This window comes from Balaenoptera acutorostrata, chromosome 8 (assembly GCF_949987535.1).
Source record: "Balaenoptera acutorostrata chromosome 8, mBalAcu1.1, whole genome shotgun sequence".
NCBI classification, from domain to species: Eukaryota; Metazoa; Chordata; class Mammalia; order Artiodactyla; family Balaenopteridae; genus Balaenoptera; species Balaenoptera acutorostrata.
This window is the reverse complement of record NC_080071.1, coordinates 18,700,057-18,716,879: the sequence shown is the minus strand read 5'-3', so window position 1 is coordinate 18,716,879 and position 16,823 is coordinate 18,700,057. Positions and strand designations below refer to the sequence as shown.

The window sequence follows — 16,823 nt, the reverse complement described above, 5'->3', positions numbered from 1 at the left end:
AAGCACCTCACCTCTGATGGTCTTCTCTTTGACCCTGCCTCAGCCACCTGCTCTCATTGTCATAACCTCTGATTTAGCATTATGATTACTCACAACAGCTCTGAGACTTCAGCTTCAAGCACCTTACATGTGAACAACACCTTCTCTTTTTCCAGCTCATCTACTCTGGTATTTCCATTCCAGCATCTTCTTGGCATTATCTGGTTTTCCAATCTATTGGCAATTTCCACTATCAGTTACACATTCACTTCCCTTTTTGTCCAGCTTATGGTCAAGGTCCATCATTGTAAACTCTCCCTTGCAAGCACCCTTAACGCCCTTGCTCCTCTCTTCCTGCTTCTTACTTATCTGGAAAATACTCAAGTTGATTAAGCCCAGCTATCTGCCTGTTCCACACCTCTACCTAAACAGCTAAAGAAACTGCCTGAAGAAAAAACCACATCCACAACTAGCCTCAATTAAATTCATGGCTACAAGTCTCTAAGGGGCAATCCACATTGACCAGCAATCCTATTACATTTCCCAGGGTGTTTCAAAATAGCCAATTCAAATCTCCTCTTTTCCCAAACCTGTTTCACCCCATCCTACCCCAACATCATCACACGTCATTGGGAAACAAGAACCATGAGATAAAATCTCTATCTTCCCACCACCCAAACCATGACCTATCAGCTCTGTACCCATTCTCTCTGCAGAGCTTCCTTTTACTATGAATGAAATGTTCCTGATCCTAGTGAAGACCAACCTTTTCATTTGTCCCTAAATCTCCCTTCTTGCCTCTTCAAGAATTGTACTCCAACAGTTATCCATCACTCTCTCCTGCCTTCATCAGTTTTTCCTCTCTAGTTAATCATTCTATCATTTCCTCTCTACTTAAACTCATTCTATTACTCTCTGGTTCTAAGAAACCCTCCCTTAACCAGTAACTTCTTCCAGAAACTTTTCCATTTCTCAGCTTCTCTTCATGACACAATTACTTGAAAGAGTTGTCTCTAAGCACTGTCTCTACTTCCACAACTCAATCCAATAAGCTTTTAAAAACATTTTAATGTCTCCTTTTAAAAATATTTTGAATTCTAACTTCAGGGATACCACACCCTCCTGGTTTCCCTCCTATCCCACTGGCAACTCCTCCTTCTCTTCTACATAAAACAGTGCTCCAATGGCCCACTTCTCTATCTACACACTCTCCAGAGGTAATTCCATCCAGTACCAAATACAACTATATGCAAATAACTTCTAGCTCCATATCTTCAGCCAAAACCCCTCCCAGAATCTCCAGACTCCATTTATCCGGTTGTCTAACTGACATCTCCAAAGGAATGTCTAAGAAGCACCTCAAACTTAGCACAGCCAAAACAGAACATTTTACATCTTCCTTCAAGTACATGAATTGCTTCTCTCCCAATTCTCCTCTTCTCAGTTTATGGCCCAGCTGCTCAAGTAAAAAATGTAAGCCTTTGTCTCAATTCTTGTTTCCTCTCCCCAGAGAATTAATCTATCAGAAAGTTGAGTCAACTCACTTGGTTGCAAAAACAAATCCTAAATCCATCCACTTCTTTCCATCTTTAACACCTGCTCGTCCATACAACTATAATTCCTTAGCTGGGCAACTAAAATAGACTCTTAACTGGAGTCCTGCATCCAATCTTCCCTCCCCCACTTACCATAATCCAGTCCACTTTGTGTAGCCAGATCAGCCTTTGATAGCACACAGGCTCAATGGGAACAGCAACACTCACAAGGGGACAAAGTTGGTTCTTGGGGCAGAACGGTGAAAAATCTTACATACTATAATGAGCTGTGGTCCTCCAAAGCTCATCTCTACCCAACAAAATCTTATTTTTTATATTTAAGGAATACATTCTTGCTAGGGAAATATTAATTTAAAATTTTAATTAATTAATTTCAACTTAATTTTTCTTCTTGGAAAGACATAATGGAAAAAAGAAAAGTTGAGAGACACTATGTTATAGCAAAACCAAACCATTTCATTTACCAGCACATAATCCTCCAATGGCTTATATAACCTCAGAAAGAAATCTAAATGCCTTATCCCAGCTTGTACAGCTCTATGGGATCTGGCCCTTGCCTACTTTTTAAAGATTCTCTTGGACACTATGGTAGGTTGAGTAGTGGCAGTGTAAAGATATCCACATCCTAAATCCTGGTACCCATGAGTGTTATCTTACATAACAACCAAAAAAAAGACTTTACAAATGTGATTAAATAAAGGATCTTGAGTGGAGAGACTATCCTGAATTATCAGAGTGAGCCCCAAATGCAATCACATGTCTCTTTATAAGAGGGAAGCAAAAGGGAGATTTGACACACACCGAAGAGAAGAAGGCAATGTGACCACAGAGGCAAAGATTGGAGTGATGCAGCCAAAACCTGATGAATGCTGGGAGCCACCGGCAGCTGAAAGAAACAAGGAACGGATTCTCCCCTAGAGCCTCAGAAGGGAGCATGGCCTGCCAACACCTTGATTTTGGCCCAGTAATACTGATTTTGGACTTCTGGCCTCCTGAACGAAGAGAGAATACATTTCTGTTGTTTTAAGCCACCAAGCTTCTGGTAATTTGTTTAACAGCCACGGGAAACTAATACAGATACCTCTGACTCTCGCTAAGTTCTGGGTTTATTTACCTTCTTCTGCCCGTCAGATGCATCAAGAATACAATTAGGGTTTCGGCACCAGCTGTCTCCTCTGCCTGGAATGCTGTGCTCATCTCTGTACAGCTAGCTCCTGCTCACCCAGGACCCAGCTCAAATGTCAGCTCCTCAGAGAGGCCTTCCCAAACCATCCAACTCCAAAATAATCACAGCTCTCATCAGCTCATACATCTCATCTTTATTTAATCATGATTATTTCTTCCCTGCACCCCCCAGAATGTTGCTAGGGCTCAGGGCGGGCCACCCCAAAATATGCACAATGGCATACTGATTACTTTGGATTCAAGTTCCTTAAGAAATGGTGAATGCAAGAGGGACAGTCTGACTCTCCTTTCTGTCTCCCTGAAAGTAAGAAATAAATCTCTCATGTGAAAGGTACACTCCCTGCATCTGGAAGTAGGACACCCTTTAGGCCAGAGATAGGGAATTTGGGCAGAGATGCCTATATAAACAAACCTTGTTACTTCTTCAAGCCCAAACTCTGGTTAGGTTCCTTACTAACTGAGCACCAAAACCTAAATTTCTTTGTCCTGTCAATTCCTCACAAATTTATTGTTCCTTTGTCTAAAAATATAAAAGCTGCCTGCTTAGGCCACTTCTTACGTCCCATTTCCATGAGACCTCTGAGTGCGTGAATTAAAATTTGTTTTTGTCCTGTTAATGTCTTATGTCAATTTTGTTACTAATCCAGCCACAAGAACTCAAGACAGGTAGAGGGGAAAATTTCCCCCTTCCTGACAATGTAAATGCTACAAGAGAAGAGATTGTATCTGTTTTGTACACCACTATAATTTTAATTTGTAGAAAAATGCCTAGCACATATTAGGTGACTGATAAACTTAACAAATGAGTGGATGATACAGGTGGGAGAAAGGATGGTGGTGCTCTTCAATGAGAGGAAAAACATCCTGGGGGCGGGGAGGGGGATTATGAGTCCTGTCTTAACTGTGGAAATATCCACTGAGTCTGAAATCAAGGAAGAGGTCTGGTTGGGGATGTTGATTTGAAATCATCGAAATCAAAGATATAGATGTACTTGATGGTACAGAGAACATCTACAATGAGAAGACAGTGAACTAAGAACAGACCCTGGGAACTACAACATCAAGGGGAAGAATGTGCAAAGAGACCCATAAGGAGTAGTCCAAAAGAAGAATGAAGTGTCATGGTAGCCTGGTGAAAGTTCAATTTCACAAAGGTGGGAATCAGCAGAAGCACAGAAATTTCAAGCAATAAGCTCCTACGGATTTGCCAGTTGGGGAGAAACCAATAATCATAAAAAGAACAGATTCAACTAAGGTAGAAGCCAAATTTTCAACAGTTGCGGGGTGAATGGAAGGTAATGAAGTAGAAAAACAACATGTAAGATACTTTCAGGAAGTGTAGCTTCAAAGAAAGGAGAGAATGAGCATGTAGTAGAGGGGAGTGAAGAGAGGAAGAATAGTTTTGGGTTTTGGTCTTGTTTGTTATTGTGATGGTAGAATCTTGAACATTCTTGTAAATATTTAAAATGCAGGTGAACATGGAGAAACTACATAGAGTAAGCTAGCTGAAGAAATGGGGGATTTAGAGTATCAGGGAAAGCATAAACTCTGGATAACTCTACCTCTAAGTTGGTAGTTAATGATGGAGTTAATATATTCAGATACAGGGAAGATGTGGAAAGGAGAACAAAATATTAAGATATCAAAATATTGACATGATATCTCTGTTTTCTCAGTATAACAGGAGGCAAGGACACTGTGAAAGGTACAGCTAGCTCTTCACCAAAAACCCATAATCTCTTCCTCTCCCAGCCAGACTAGACTTTCCAATCTCCCCTTGTTGATAGGTGTGACTGCGCACCTGATTTCTGGCTGATGCTATGTGAGTGGAACTGTTACATTCACTTCAAGACTAAGTATTTAGAAAGCTTCTCTTTCAGAGAAGCTGAAGACGCTTGAAAGCAAAGTCCTAAGGGATGGAAGAATCACAAAATGAAAGGTTCCAGGATGCCTGAGTCATCAATTAGAGGAAAGCCATCCACCAACCAAGACTATGACATGATCAAGAAATAAACGTCTGTTGTGTTTGTGCTTTTATCTATTTTCAGATCTTTCTGTTAGAACAGTTTAGTCTGCTCTAACCACTAACGATCATCTTCCGGTAAAGAAACGCACAGTGGGATAAAAGGCTCAAAGAAAATGCGGAAGGTTTGGAAAAACTACGGGGAGAAACAAGAAAAGATGCTGTCTAGAAACAGGCAAAGATAAAAGAACTGCCCTGTGGCTAAAGCTAGAGAACATAAATTTGTAGGTGCCTCCAGTTTGCATGATGGTGTTCATTTTCCCACCAGCATTCACAAACCCAGGTGTAGGAGTGGAAAAGGCAGATTGATACCAAGTTGCATGTTGTTTCCACATTCATTAAGACTAAAGAGGATTTTAACAATGTCATGGTTCCTAGAAGTCAAATCAAAAGAAATATTGTTTTTCTCTTTCTGACTTACTTCACTCTGTATGACAGACTCTAGGTCCATCTACATCTCTACAAATGACCCAATTTCATTTCTTTTTATGGCTGATAAATATTCCATTATATATATGTACCACATCTTCTTTATCCATTCATCTGTCGATGGACATTTAGGTCATTTCCATGTCCTGGCTATTGTAAACAGTGCTGCAATGAACATTGGGGTACATATGTCTTTTTGAATATTAATGCATATATGTGCAATCTAGAAAAATGGTACAGATGAACCTGTTTGCAGGGCAGGAATAGAAACACAGACGTCGAGAACAGACATGTGGACACAGGGGGGAAGGGGAGGGTGGGATGAACTGGGAGATTAGGTTTGACATAAATACACTACCATTTGTAAAACAGATAGCTAGTGGGAACCTGCTGTATAGCACAGGGAGCTCAGCTCGGTGCTCTGTGATGACCTAGATGGGTGGGATGGGCAGGGGGTGGGCAGGGAGGTCCAAGAGGGAGGGGATATATATGTACACATATAGCTGATTCACTTCCCTGTACAGTAGAAACTAACACAACATTGTAAAGCAATTTTACTCCAATAAAAATAATAAATTAAAAAAATAAAGAAAAACATGGAAAACAAGAAAAAAAAAGGAATATTGTTTCAGGCGGGCATACTGTGCTATGCATTCAATGTCTGAACAAATTCAGCATCACTGGTGGAAACTGTTGACCCACAGCACCAAGTATTAGGAAGTGAAGTATTAAAAGGCAAAGTTCAATGAGTCGAGCAGGGGAATCCAAAGTAACAAAAAAAAAAAAGGGGGAGTTTCTGTCATACTGGAACATAACTGTGGCTTTGAGTAAGTCACTTATGTTCTTTGGAACTCGGTTTCCTCACTGATGTAACAGGGTTCACTGTTGATATATGAAATAATGTGTGCAAAGTGCATAGCACAGGGCCTAGAAAAAGTGATTGCTCTAAATGATACTTATCATTATAATTTATTATCAATAATAAAAAGACAGCGTTGGGTTACATCTTTAACCCCCTTCCTATTCAAAATTCTGTGAATATATATTTTTTAGATAAATATCCCAGCTACTTAATAGTGGGTTGGGATAGGGGAAAGGGCAACATAAAGAAAGAGAGAAGTGAAAGGATATTTGTTGTAACAGATCCTATGAGCACAAGCCAGGAGGGAGAAGCAGGGAATGCAGCATCCTCCCAAGTGACTGCCACATCTGGAGAGGCTGAGAGAAAGGACATCCCAAACTCGGGGAAGTAAGAGGAAAAGTTAGGCCAGGTCCAGAGGTGAACAGAGCCCACTGACCATGACTGGCTTCCCCTTGCAAGACACAAGAGCAATAAAACACCCCGCGCTTTTATGGCTTTAAATTCACACAGTTCTGCCACCTTATTTTACAGAGGAAGAAACTGACAGGTGCAGAGACTGACCAAAGCCACAGGCAGGTAGCTATAATGTGACTTCAGGGATGCACAGAAGTAAACACTTGCCCACCGCCAAAGCTCCTTCCACTTAGCCTACATAAATGGTCCCTAAGGTTTTGTCCCCTTAGAATCCAGAGACCTTTGACATAGCGACAAGCTAATTTTATCAGTAATCTTGTTACAAATTAATTTTCTGGATTCTTTCTTAAGAGATTGGATTAGGTAGGCAGGTGGGGAAAAAGGGAGAAGTTAGTGAAGAGAAGGGAGCCCTAAGAGCCCTGACAAAGGTGACTCCTTAGCAGATCTTAAATGACCTCCTCATTTGCAGATTCCTCCACTGATTTTCTTCACAGATTGCTTTTATAACTTTGGTTCAAATGCAGCAATTTCCTTTCCTCCTCCTAAAACAAATACCCTTTAGATATAAGAACTGCCAAATGTACAGGGAGAAAGGGAGGCCTGAAAAAAGATAAAGATTCAGTTTAACTGATTATCTGAAATGCATCTGCCTGTGTGTTACCTGCTGTCCAATCACACCCCAACCATTTCTATCATTTATTCTTGGTAATTAAGGGATGAGTGAATTATGAGTCAATCATTCATTCAACAACTATTTACTAGGTGTCCCCACATGCAGGGACTTGGGTTGGGCACATGAGGTCTATAAAATTGTGTAAGATCCAGCCCTTGCTCTGCATGATCTTCTGCAGGAAAGGAAATTATGCATGTTTTCAAATAATGACCATACACAGGACTAAATGAGATACTTATGAGTGGCATAAAAAGAGTAGTTGAAGAGTTTAGGAAATGTACAAAACACTTCTGACTGGGGTAGTGAAGGAAAGCGTCACAAAACTGGTAGCCTGTGGTCAGGACATTCAAGGATTGGTAGGATTTTAAAGAGGTGAAGTAGAAGGAAAAACATTAGCATAGGGGCAGCAGTAGGAATAAAACAGATCTAGAGAATTTCATGTAGTCCAGTTTGACTGGATCACGAGGAAGAGAAGGGCAGAAGTTTAATATTGGGGCAAGACCGGAAACGTCCATGAATTCAAAGATAAATATTTAGAATTTAATGCAATAGGGCAGAGTGACCCACGGAAGGGTGGAGCAAAGAGTGATATGATCAAAGCAGTTCTGATATTACAGCAGCGAAACAAAACATCCTTTCTTTCTTCAGTTTAAACAAAAGAAAACGACTTTTGAGAACCTAGTACTCTGAGCCGTACTATTTTCATCACTTTTCAAATACAGGTAGAAATTCATTGTGTTTTTTGTTTTGTTTTGTTTGTTTTTTAATTAATTTATTTATTTTTGGCTGTTCGTTTCTGTGCGAGGGCTTTCTCTAGTTGTGGCAAGCGGGGGCCGCTATTCATCGCGGTGCGCGGGCCTCTCACTGTCGCGGCCTCTCTTGTTGCAGAGCGCAGGCTCAGTAGTTGTGGCTCACGGGCCTAGTTGCTCCGCGGCATGTGGGATCCTCCCAGACCAGGACTCGAACCCGTGTCCCCTGCATTGGCAGGCAGATTCTCAACCACTGCGCCACCAGGGAAGCCCCCATTGTATTTTATTGAAACTCATAAAATCCCAATGAAAATTTTCCGAAAATGTTTACCTTGAACATCAACTTTTGTTCCTAGTGTGAATAACCAACTAGACTTAGTGGTCACTGGTGCATATGAGGTAAGTAATAAAGCTTTCTAAGCATGTGTCAACAAGCCATACTCGAAGACCGTGTCATTTGACAGTAGCAGCTTCTAGAAATCTCATTTTCAGAAAACAGCCTCTCTGTTATAATTTGTGGGGTTTGAAGGATATAGGTGGATAATCAAATATGAAATTCCACAGAGGATATATCACTATTTAAAGAATCTGAGGCTAGAAAAATCTAAATGAAACAGTCATTCCTCACACTTTAACAGTATCTGACTGCTACAGAATAAAATACACCAGTAATCATTTCATTTTGCCAAAAAAAGTAAAAGATATCCCCAAGTAATGCTTTGGAGTTTTGTTAATACATTTTGTCACAATAAACTTTTACTTAGGAGGGCAACATTTTCTATTAGTTAATTTTTTCCCACTAATTTTAGTGAACTAACAGAACCAGAGCTTGACCTAATTAAAATCAGAAACCATGTTTTGTCTGCTGCACAAATCAGAAACCTTATTTTAAAAGAATCAACAGAAAATTTTCAACTGAAAAATGGGAAATAAGAACACAGATACGATATAGGAAGAAATATTTAACCCAAAGAACTAGTAAGAACTGCCAAAAAAAGGTGAAAATCCTGGGAAACAAGGGGGAAAAAAACCAAAACAAACAAACAAAAATGGTCACATTCACGTCAGGATACAAAATTAGAGTTCTAGACAAACTCTGACCACAGTCATTACCTCAACATCCTCAGGTATTCAAACCATTAGCTCCTCAAGCTTCCTTTTCCTAAAATGCTCCTTAGATCAATCCCTGGTCAGGTAATACAGGAAGAGGTGTAAAGTTGTTTGACATTTCCTGGCTTGCAGCCACGTTGGCCCTTGTCTTTCTCACTTGCAGTTGAATCTGATCATCTCTCCCCGCCCTACATTTCTTTCCCCCATCACGTCAACAATTCTAAAACAAGGAAATATACAACACACCCTTTTATTAGCTTCTTCTTCCTCTATAAAACAACTTCCAAGTTTCCTTCTTATCTCAAAGGTGATGAATCCTGAAGGAATTTCCTGAGTATTTTGAAGAGCATCTAAAACCACTTTTATAACACTGTCTAAAATTAGCCAGTTGTGGGGATCCCAAACTTAATGACTAGTAATTTTCCCCGGAAACTTCAGATGAAAACGATATCCTATTATATACAACTGGAGAGAGTAAAAGGCAGGCCATCTGACACTTTGTTTTAAGCAAGGGTGTTAAAAGTGGCAAGAATGAAAAGTTATAATTTTTAACTCCAATCCTGGGCTTTAAAACTTCAGAGACAGTGAAAAGTATCATTTAGCTCATGTACAGAATTGTATTGTAGGTTTCTAATATGCTTTTCCATAGAAAGTTTACTTTTGAAAGTATATGATTGTTTGGCTTTTTAATACACTGAAGTACAAAATAGCAAACATTCTTGAAACAAAAATGATCCGCTGTAATCTTCAGGAAACTTTAAGTCTCTCTGTTGCTGAAGTGACATTCTCTTCACCACAAAATTGTCTCCAGCTACTTGAGTGCATGTTAACCTCTCCCTTCCATAACCATTGGGTACGGGACTATGCAAGATCTTACGCTGGTCTCTAACTGTTTGACATCTATACGTTTTACCTTGTTAAATGAACTCTAACCTTCTCAAAAGCAGGATAACCATATTTTTCTTTACCTTGTTACTATATAATGCTGCACAAGACTACAGAAAATTTCATTTAAGAAGTCAAGTGTTACAGCTATTTGATTCCTAATGCTCTTTCTAAAGTGTTGTTTCTGTACTGAGGACAACCTAGTGAGTCTGGTTGTTGACAAGTAGAAAAAAAATCAAGTTCTGGAAAACCTGAGCAGAAACTTCATCACATTAAAAAAATAAAGAGGAGAAATTAGATAATGATCTGGAAATTGTTTCCCGTCTCTGATAACCATAGCTGCCACTAACTTCCCCCTCCCCCTTACTTCTATCACACACACCAAATTAACGGGGGGAAAACCTGGATAATTCATTCACAACATGCAAGAGCTATATTATCCAACTATCTGCATTCTTTCCCCAAGTCTTCCCTTTTTGAATATAAAAAGTAAAATATATAAGAAAGAAGAAAGTAATATTTTGAAGTCTACTACCTGAAAGGAACATCACTAGTGATTTTACATGTGTTATATCATATATTATTATCTACATCTTGTCATTGAGACAACTGAGGCCCAGTGAGGTTGAATAGTTTCCCTAAAGCCAAAATCTCTGGTTTTCTTCCCCCACTACATCCAGCTAGAGTTTGTCCCACAGTTTAGTCACTCATTGAGAAAACATTTATCACAAACTAGTCACCACTCTAGGTACTGGAAATACGAAAGTGTGTGAGGCAGGCCACGCCCTCTCACAGAACGTACATTCTAGTAATGAAAGCAGAAACTAATAGCAAACGGGATAATTTGAGAGTTATAATTATTCACCAGTATGACTTATGTACCATGATAGTCAAATATTTCTAAACATCTCTGAGATTAAATAGTTAACAAAAACAAAAGGGGAGGCATTGACGATTGGCCCTCTTGTCAATTACTGAGCTAAGCCATTGCGTCTTTTAATAAATCAGAGGGAGAGAGAAGGAAGCAGAGTATTAATGCTGCTCAGAATGTCTTTATAAAATAAAGTGACTATGTGAGATATCAGAATGGACAGTTCCAACAATGCTGGTTCTCAAACCCCAAATTCCATCTTTATCCATTATTACTAAGGTACCGCTGCATCATTTGACGAGTTGATTTGGAAAAATCAAGGGAGTGTTGTAACTTGACATAATTCCCCTATGAGAAACACAGGAGGGTTCCAACATCCTCATCATAAGGTTCCCCAGGCTGCACATGGTATCCGTTGAGCAACGGCATCCAGCACTCAGACCGTGGCCAGCAAGAACTGTGGCACTCAGAGACTAGAGTGGTCATGGTCTACCTGGCCCCCGTGTGGCAGTTCCCATTACCCTCCACCCTCCAAAACAAAACTTCACATCTATTAAACTTGGGAACGTATGCAAAATTGTTTTGTTTTAAGCAATGAGGACTCAGTGGAACCTACTTTTCCATCCCATACCTATTTATACAAGTATAAAAGTTGACTAAGTTAGTTGTCAGCTATTTCTATAGCTGTCCCCAGCCTTTCCCATGATATTTATAAAGTGTCGCGTAATTTGGGTTGGCCCCATCACTAAGAGAACTTGCATGTGTACATACATTTCTTTGGAACTCCTGAGGAGGGTAGTTCCCGGAGTGAATGCTCCCCCGCAGAAGATGGAAGGCAGTCTAGAGGTCAAGGGCTCCAGATCAGCACTTCATTCACAGGGCTATACGTTCCTGCCAAAGCACACTTCAAGACTATTTTTGACGCAGAAGTTACTACGTGGGGAGTAGGGGCTGTTTTAAGTTCATCAGGGTACACCTTCCATTTCCTCCTAAAACTGTCACACTCTAGCAGCTAAGATCTCAAAGAAGCCTCAGTCCCCTTCTAGAATCTTTCCCTCCCTTGCTTCAGAAGAGAGCAACAGTCCTTCTTTTCAGACGAGCGGCGTCCACAAGCCATAAGTTTGCAGCAAACTTTCATTTAGACACCAACGCTCACCCCAAAGTCCTGCCACTTAACCAAGGAGGCAAAAGTATTCCACCCCACCGCCCTGCTCCCGGTAAGAATGAGCCCACGTTCTGTCGCTGCGGAAAAATTCTAAATCTCTCCCCAGATTCTGCCACCACCCACCCCAACACCGGACTCCACCCGGTCAGAGAGGGACCCCCGCCCCAGAACCCAGGGGGCGGGGGCACGGGGGTCTCCCGGGAAGCACACACCTTAGATTGATCCTCTCGCGCGAGGGGAGAGAGGGCAGAAGCGCCCGTTTCCTCGGGCCTGGGCGGAGTCTCTGCCTCCCCCGAATCAGCGCCTCGGTCCCGATACTCGCAGCGAGGCTCGCGTGGATGTCACGCCCCGAACAAGCAGGGCGACTGTAACCCAACGCACCAGAGCAGCCGCGCCCCCGCCTCCCCCGAAACTCGCTCCTCCCGCTTCCCTCCCCGAGGGTCGACCCCGGCGGCGCGACCGCCACAAGCGGCCGGATACCTCGGGCCCAGGCTCCGCCGACCCAGCGGGGAAGCGCGGAAGTGGAGGCGGGGGACCCGGCCGGGAAGGCGGGGAAGCGTTGCGAACTAGCGGGCAGAGAACGAGCGAGGTCTCCGCCTCCAAATGAACATGACTAGGCCGGGGCGCGGGGCCCGCGGGGATGGGCCACGGCGCGGCGTGTGCGTGGCCCTGGCCCCAGGCCGCAAGTCCTGCCCGCGTCCTCGCCCGGCCTCACTCCAGACCCTCCGCCTCGCCTCGCCAGCCGGCTGGCGGGCCGAGAAGCCTCGGCGGGGCTAGGCCGGGGGAAGACGGCGGAGGTGTCGGATTTCCTCCGCCCTCCTCCTTGTGGGCCGCCCTCGCCACCTGCCCAGGAGAGAGGAGACTCTCGTCCGCCTGCACGCCGGCGGGGCTGGCTTACCTGATTTCTCGTTACTCGCCCCCGAATCTGGCTTCCCCTATTCGGCAGGCAGGCTTCCCTGAGCCTAGAAACGCGTCTGGGAGGCAGGCGGACCCCTGGGACCCCACCGTCAGAGCCCAGAGCCTTCTCCCGGGCTCCCCCCGCGCGCTCTGGAGGCGCGCCCGGCCGCCTGACCCCTGGCTGAATGTCAGCGAGAAGACCCGCAGGGAAGACCAAGCCCAAGCTTCAGGGGGTGGGATGCTGAGCACGGGCTCCTCGGGCCCAGCCTCCTACAGGTGGGGGGAGGGGAGAGCCCAGGCAGCAGAGCAGCAGGCTTCCCAGTTGCACCCCCAGAACCGACCCTGCCCACTGAGCATGCCCAGCTCACTTGTTGGCACTAGAAGTGCTAGGCGAGGCCAAGGGGGCCCAAGGAGGACGCAGATGGGGATCAAATTGACCCATTTCTTTAAGGTCTTTCCTCCGAAGATCTCTGGGAGCTTTACACGTAACGTTTCTACCGTGGTATTGGAAAATACCCAGGGAAGGGTTGGAAAGGCCTTCCAAAAAAAGGCAGCCAAATTAGTTTGAAACAAAATCGCAGGGGTGGGTTTTTTTCAGCCAATTATTTCTTATCACTTACTAATTTCTTTAAATACCATTTAATTATCATAATTGACCCAGAGGAATATGTAGTTTCATTGGGTCCCAAACTCATAGTAACAGGAAACCAGCCTATCCAATGGGTAGTCTATCCAGTGGAACAGCGGGGGATTGGGGCCGGGGGGGTGGGGGGTGTTAAATGATCAATACTAGGTTCCCATCCCCACACCAGTTGAATCAGTTGGTGGATGGAACCTGGACATCTTTATATTTTGAAAATATGGGTCTCAAAGTGTAGCTGGGGGAGCCAGCATCACCAGAGAACTTGATAGACATGCAGATTCTCGGCTTCACTCCAGACTACCTGATTCTTAAACTCTGGGGCCAGGGGCCTAGCTGATTGAACAAGCCCTTCAGGCGATTCAGGTGCACACTACAGCTTGAGAACCACTGTTGAAACCTTCCCCCCACCCCATGATTCACGTGAGCACCCAGGCAGGGTTGAGAACCCCTCTAATAGACCATTGCTTTCACATTTTTTGAAATCCTAAACATTTGTCTAGAAGAGCAACACGTTGCATAGAAAAGGAATAATCTGGCAGAATTGAGGTGCCAGTCCTGGATTTTCTTCCCACTAATTCTCCCAGGACAGTTCAGTGCTTGGAAAATGGAGACAACATATTATTCACTTTTGCACCTAGCACAGTCCCTATAACATAGTAGATGTTCTGTAATTGTTCATTGATATGAAATGAATGCTCAGGTGAACAATTTGTTCCGAGCCCTATTATGTCTGCTGTTTATTTTCCCCACAAGTCCTGGTCACCTTGCTAGCTAACAAGCCAGCAGGGATTCAGTTCTCATCAGTAACCCATGACCATCCATGATGGTCCAATCCAAGTCAGACCCTGACGGAATAGAACATGGGAGGAGGTAGAGAATTTTGAGGTGAGAAAACTCAGAAGCACTGGACATGTTTTCACTTGCCAAGGCTGGGGCGCAGAGCAACCAAAGGAAAGCAGGAGGACCCTAGGCATTGGTGGAATTCAGGAAAGGTATCAAATGAAAAAGGTGTGTATGGGAGGGGTTAAGAGAGGAGAGAGATAAGAAAGCTTAACATGCATGATAAGCATACAGCTTACTCTGGATCTTCTTTTTCTAAACAACCCACCTCAGCCCTCCTCTTCCCCGTGCTCCAGGCACATCTAATCTCAACTACAGCCTTGAAAAAAATTTTTTAATTAGAAATCATTGTAAAATAATTACTTCCAATTACTGCATAAAAACACAGCTGATTTGTAGTTATTCAACATAAATTAGGCATCCACTTTTATTCAAGGCAAAAGTGGTAAAAAAATTAACTTTTCAATATATACGCTAGATAATTTCAAAATGCAGAGGTTTATGATCCTTCTGCTTTAAGACCGACAGACTCACAAAATCAAAACCTATTCCCTATTTACTCCATCAGTATCTTCTAGAAGGAATAAAGTATAAAAATAATTTTTTCCTTTTAGCCTTGAACACAATGCTTTAAAACTTAGGTTACTATTTATGAGTACCTAAAGTAGCTTTCCACCTCTCTATCTCTGCCCCTGGGTCTTGCTTATTATGAAAAGAATTCCACTGAAAGAATTTGGTTGCTGATTGAGGTATCTAACAGTAATGTAATTTCCCATGTGGGTAAGCAATTTCTTTTCATTGTTAAGATAATTTTATGGGGAGGAGGGCAATAGTCATTCATTTAGAAATTACTCTTCAGAATTAAGTATTACACTAGATACACAAACAATATTAAAAAGAGAAGAAGTCTTCCCTACACACATACACTTGCTACAGCTTCTCATGGAATTAATACAAAACCAAACAAACATGTTGAGGGCTAAAAAGGGAGAAAACTGAGTGAGGGTGTAGGAGGAGAAGCACTTATCATAACTAAATTTAAAAACATGAAGTAAGTATTTTAGCAGAAAACGATCTACTGACCTGACCAGTACCTCAGAGAAGTTAGAGTCTTAAGTGTTTCTCCTTGTCCCCATAAGCATGACTCGGCATTTGGAATGAAACTATGTTTACTGTCTTTCAGATTGAGCGTGTCAAATAACTTTGGTGCCACCTAACTCTTCTCATGTGCCTAAGGAAACTTCAGGACTATCCTAAGTTTTCAGGCTCACATGGCTACCGAAATCCGAAAAGCGTTCCCCTTTTCCTTCGTTCCTATGTAAACAAAGCCTAAATTCGCCTGCCATTAATTTATCTTGCTTTTGTAGTGTTGTCAGGTAAATTTGGGTTATTTTCTATAGTCTAGTGTAACAATACAAGAGAGAAGTTCTTCCCTTCCCAAGCCTGGAGAGTAGGCTCCCTGAGGCTTAGACATCTTCAACCCAACTGCTGGGGGTGACCTTTCCCCCAAATGGGGAACCTTTCATTGGTGATTCTATTACTCACCTTTTATGACCATTTACTACCTGCCCAGGGTCAACTGTTTTAGTCCCTGCCCACTTCTAGAGAGGAGCACATTTTCCCTGAGTGTTCATTGGTTATCAAAGCTCATAATAAAATTATGGAATGTAAGGATTGAAAGGGGCCATAAATGTTATTAACTCACAGACTTTTGTTTTACAAATGATGAAACCAAGGCCCAGAATTATTAAGTACTTTACCTAAAGTTACAGAGTTAGCCTAACATAGAGCCAAGACTAAAATGAGAAACTTCTTGGTATAGAGAACAGCGTGTGGGCTTCAAATCCATCCTCTTCTAAGTTATTTAACCTCTAGCCACTCAGAGCCTCAGTTTCCTTATCAGTGAGAATATATTGAGAATAGCAAACATTCAATACTACTTACTCTGTGTCAGACACTAGTCTTAACAAAGTACTTGTAATCTTTAATCCTCAGAATAACTATGAGTTTTTTGGTTTCTTGGCTTTGTTTTTACAAACTGGGAAACTGAGGCACAAAATTGTTAAGTAACATGCCCAAGATAACACAGCTAGCAACAGCCAAACTGGAATTGAATGGGATAATATATGTAAAATGCCTAACATGTAGATTGTCAATAAAAGTATCACCAATGTCATTTCCCTACCCTGAACCCCACACATTCTGACTCATGGTCCAATACAGGGCCAAGACACCTTTGTTCTGAGCTTTGATTGCTGTGTATGCTCACATCTTTCTTCCATTCTATTATTTTAGTACTTTACATAATTTAGGAAGTACTGTATGTACCTATAATCTTATCCATTGTTAACAACAGTTACAACATTAAGAAGATAACCAAACATTAAACAAAGACTTCAAGTTTACTATGTACAAAAAAAAAAAAGCCCACTAATATGGAGTTTTAGAAGATTAGCAGTGCTGTCCAGAAAAATCTTAAATCCTTGAACAGGACTGGACCAGTACCTTTGGGGCTTGGAGATTAGAGCAGGTCATTTATCAT

General features: G+C 42.2%; 1 protein-coding gene across 5 annotated transcripts in view; it reads right to left on the bottom strand.

Annotated features, from left to right (window-relative positions):
• The window catches only part of GPD2 (glycerol-3-phosphate dehydrogenase 2), a 138,768-nt gene extending 123,328 nt beyond the window's left edge, over positions 1-15,440 (bottom strand). For 2 of the 5 annotated variants that reach the window (XM_007183101.3, XM_057550949.1), the window contains exon 1: positions 12,114-12,625. The gene's annotated coding sequence lies outside the window, so the exon portion shown is untranslated. Of the gene's footprint in view, positions 1-11,507; positions 11,534-12,113; positions 12,626-12,799; positions 12,955-15,364 lie in introns of those variants that run through there. The other 3 variants (XM_007183100.2, XM_007183102.3, XM_007183103.3) reach the window with 3 other exon arrangements.
• Between the last annotated feature and the right edge of the window lie 1,383 nt (positions 15,441-16,823).